Source organism: Dipodomys merriami, unplaced genomic scaffold (genome assembly GCF_024711535.1).
Source record: "Dipodomys merriami isolate MVZ:Mamm:240054 unplaced genomic scaffold, mDipMer1.0.p SCAF_18, whole genome shotgun sequence".
Taxonomy (NCBI): domain Eukaryota; kingdom Metazoa; phylum Chordata; class Mammalia; order Rodentia; family Heteromyidae; genus Dipodomys; species Dipodomys merriami.
The window spans coordinates 26842484-26847349 of NW_027203159.1; positions in this window are offsets into that span (position 1 = coordinate 26842484).

The window sequence follows — 4866 nt, forward strand, 5'->3', positions numbered from 1 at the left end:
GACACGTGTCCCTATTCCCTATATAAGCGGCCATTTTTTGTGCGCTCTCTCTCTCGCTCAAGCTCTCCTACAAGTAAGAAGGCTCTCCAGTAAAGTGTGATCTGAGAAGACTCCTGGTGTGGTGGTCGTTCTTCCTCGCTGGTCGAGAAAGCGTTCGCCGCACATGTCCAAGCATATTCAGCTGCCGAACAGGGTTAAGCACATCAGAGGGTTGGTTCAGTGAGACAAACTGGAAGAAGCTCTTAAAAATGTATTTTTATTGTTATTATAAAGGTGAGTTATAAAGGGGTTATAGTTTCATTAATCAGGTAATGAATGTATTTCTTTTTGGAAATGCCCTTTGATCCCCTCCCACTTCCTTCGCTTATTCCCCATTTTTCCTTCCCAAAGTTGTATAGTTCATTTTCAACATGGTGTCCCATGAGCACCACTGATGCATTGGTTCATCTTTTGTCCCTCCATTTCTGTGCCTCCTTGACCCTCCCAAAGACAGTAATGGAAGAATGTGTAGAGTTCCTAATTTTCTACACTAATGTCTATTAGACATCTTGGCTCTGCTTCAGGAACCAAAGAGGCACAGGCCAAAGAAACGTATTCACTGGTGCCTGCCTGCCTGACTGCCTGTCTTTCCTTCCTTCCTTCCTTCCTTTTTTTCCTTCCTTTCTTCCCTTATTTCAGTGGTACAGGGTTTGAACTCAGGGCCCCATATTTGCTAGGCACGTGGTTTATAACTCATCCCACCCCAGTTCTTTTAGCTTCAGTTATTTTTCAAGGTTAGAATGTTCCTTTTTTGGCCCAGACTGACCTCAGATTGCAGTCTTTCTATCACCAGATTCTGAAATATGAGATACAGATGTATGCTACCAAACGGTTTGATAATGGAGATGGGATCTCCTTAACTCTTTGCCCAGTTGGGCCTTAAATTGCCATCTTCCTGAACTCTGCCTCTTGAAGAGCTAGGACTACCAACAAAAGCCACTGTGCCCCACATAAAGTACTGACACTCTGTGATGAATTGGGTCTATCATTTTTTGTAATTTTCAAAGGCTTTGGGTTTATTTCAAAGAACAAAGGTACATATATTAACACTAGGGAGATTGTGGCATAACAAGAGAAAGAAAATATTGATAGGTGATGAAACTATGAGTTAACAAGATGAATTCTTATCATTCAAAAGAAAATCAGCCAGGTGCCAGTGGATTATTCCTGTAATCCTAGCTGCTCAGGAGGCTGAGATGTGAGGATCACAGTTCAAAGGCAGCCTGATCAGAAAAGTCCCTATGAGACTCTTATCTCCAATTAACCACTCAAAAACTGGAGAAAAAAAAAACGTAAGTGCTGTGGCTTCAGTGGTAGAGCACTAGCCTTAAGCACAAAAAGGCTCAAGGACAGCATCCAGGCCCTGAGTTCAAGCCCCATGACCCACAAAGAAAAGAAAGAAAGAAAAGAAAACCAAGCCTGTTCACTCAAACTCCCCACTTAAAGCTTATTCAAACTGATGTTTGGCCTGCAAGCAGAAGTCACGTGGCTGCCATATCATTGGAATGTATAACATACCATAAATTTGGACAGAGTGCAGTGACCCTCTCTTACTAAAAAGTGTAGTTCGATTTTCTGATCAAATGGGGTCCCAGGCTGGCTATTGGCAACAGTTGAGTTCATCTGTCCATCTGATCGAATCTGCATGTTCTCAGGGCCGTTAATAACTTAGCTTATTAAGCACCTAAGGTAATCACTCAGCTTAGTGCATCCAGCACCCGATGGACCAGAAATCCTGGAGCTGGCTGATTGACTTTGTCCTGACATCAGTCTATATGAGAAGTCAGAGCACATTCAGACAGTGCTTTGTTAAAAATTCATTATCCCAAGAAAGCATTAGAGGTACCAGCAATCATCAAAGCCAGTGTCATCAGGGCCTGCTCCAGTTCCCATGGAAAGAAGCAAATGGCTGAGAGGGAAGCTGGATTCAACCATAATTATCCTCACCACACTAAGCCCAGATAGCCATTCACCAATGAGCACTTGGTTCCCTTTGGCTGATGCATACATTACCTGGGGAAAGCAGGGGTGAGAGGGTGGAGGGGGGGAGATAAGGCTCTGTGTTCAAGTTTCAAAATGCCAATGTGCCAGATGCCAGTGGCTAAAACCTTTAATCCTAGTTATTTAGGAGGCTGAGATCTGCAGCTCCATATTCAAAGCCAGGCCAGGCCAAAAGGTCTGTGAGACTCTTCTCTCCAGTTAGCCAGAAAAAGCTAGAAGTGGAGTTGTGGCTTAAATAGTTGGAGCACCAGCATTAAAAGAAAAAGCCAAGCAAAAGTGCAAGATTTTTATTCCAAGCCCAATTATCACAGGCACACACACACATGAATGCATACATGTACACATGCATGCGCACACACACACACACACACACACACACACACACACACACACACACACACACACACACACACACACACACCACATACACACCACACAAAGTTGCCAGTGAAAGAAACTGGTTTTTGTGAGCAGAAAGCATATTTCATGAAAGAATATGAAGGACCTACATAATTATCTGTAGGCACAAAAAAACTCAGCTCAAAAAAAAAAAAAAAAACAATGAAAACACTGCTACCTTTTTTTTTTTGATAGGTGCAGTACTAGGGTTTGAACCCTGTACTTCACACTTGCTCAAACACTTGGGCCACACCTTCAGCTTTATTTGTTTCCATTAATTTTCAAGTCGGGCCTTCTATTTTTGCCTAGGCTGTACAGAACCACCATCCTCCTATTTATACTTTGTGGTTTGGGTGGCAAGTGAACACTACTGCACTCAGCATTTTGTTGTTGAGACTGGCTCTTTTGTTGTTGTTGTTGTTGTTTTGGCCTGGGCTGGCCTTAAACTGAAGTCTTATTGAGCTCAACTGCCTGAGTAATTAGGATATTAGGTGTGAGCCACTGCACTGGGCTCTCTTTGCCAAATTTTAATTGGGTGGCATGTCCCTTTTACAATGCCATTCATGTTTTAGTACTTAGCTCTTGCATCCCAGGACTTGCTCCATCTTCATTTTTTCCTTCCAGTATCTGTAACACATGGCAGTGGTGATCACTTAATTCATTAGATATCTTAGGACTAAGTGCTTTTGTAGCCCTACCTTTGCTGCTTGTCTGGGAGCTTTTGATCCAGTTCAAATAAGCCATGTTCTTTGGCTTGTCTTCCAAACTCCCAGTTTTGACCAGCATCAAGGGAAATGAGACAAGATTCCAATCAGGCTGGAGAATAGTGGCTCTAAATTGAACTAACACCTGGCAACAGGGACGCAAGGTTTTCTTCAGTCACCTTTGATTTTTCACTGTGGCCCTGGCATCTCTCCAGTCCCTTCCCACTGAGTCCCAGGAGGGTGGTGAGGGTTATTTCACCCAATAGTTGAGTGGATTTGCTTGGTGCTATTGTGTTCCTTCTCAGGTGGCTTTGACCTTACCTTAAAGGCTCTTGGGCCTCTCAGGTCTTCTGGGGGTGGGAGGAGGGTGAAGCTTCTGGAATTTCTTGTTGGGCAGACATGCCAATCTCCCTGCTGGTCCTCTGGCTCTGGGCACCAGTGCACCTTTGTAGAAGCCCTTGCCATGGCTTGGGTCTCTCTTTGCTCTTCTCCCCACTCTCCCAGATGTTCTGGGCAAATCGATGCCATTTCCCAGAAGGCTCCCACCATCATCTCAGGGCTCGTGGAAGAGCCCTCCATGGCTTTGAGAATCCACTTTCCCAGACAACAGTTGATGGGGCAAGTTGTCGCTACTCATCCAGTTGCTTTCTTTGCTTTGCTGTTCCCAAAGATTCTTCACCATCATACTGACTTTGTACTGCCCAGAGACCATGTTTTTTTATTCACAACAAAACAAAACAAAAAAGCAAAGGCTTGAATGCAGTTTGGGTGTAGGGGATTTAACAATGAACAAAACAAAGCCTGACATTAGTGGCTCACGCCTGTAATCCTAGTTACTCTAGAGGCTGAGATCTGAGGATCACAGTTCAAAGCCAGCCCAGGCAGGAAAGTCTATAAGACTCTGACCTCTAGTAAACCATCAGAAAACCAGAAGTGGCACTATGGCTCAAGCGGACAAGCACTCGCCTTGAGCTAAAGAGTACAAGGACAGTGCCCAAGCCCAGAATTCAAGCCCCACAACTGACAAAACAAAGAAAAAACAATGAACAAAACAAAGGTCCCTGCCTTTACTTCACTTGACTTCAAATTGGGAGTGAGTATGCCCTGTAGCCCTAGTAGATAAGGTCATGATGTATTTTAGAATATATATTTATATATCCTCTATGAATGTTTATATTGTGTCATATAGGAGAGTGTGTACACATACATACACATGTTTTCAAATGTGACAGTACTCTGGGAAAAAAAATAACTAGGACATGTCTGGGGATTACTTCTTTCCTGCCCTTCAGATCAGACTATTTTATTCTGTCCAAGGCCAAAGAACATTTTAGAAACTCACCTGTCACTAAGACCCTCTCCTGTTCCCTCCTCTACCTTTGTGGGAAATCACCCAGACAGAAGGTTTATACCTGGTTTGGATCTTAGTGAGCATCCACCTGGGTCTGCCTGGCTCCTGAAAGATGCTGGTTTATAGAAAGCATCCAGCCTGCCTACATTACCCTAATACCACCCAATCAGAGGGGCCCAGGAGCCTCCCCCATGCAAGCCCTTCCCACCACAGCCTCACCTGGGGCTTCTTCCCTTTCCCTCCATTACCCTTCCCTTTCCTGGTGCTATTCCTTGTTTTGAACTTAGGGTCTAGGTACTATCCCTGAGCTTTGGCTCAAGGCTAGTGTTATACTACTACTTGAGCCACACCCCCACTCTGGTTTTTAGGTAG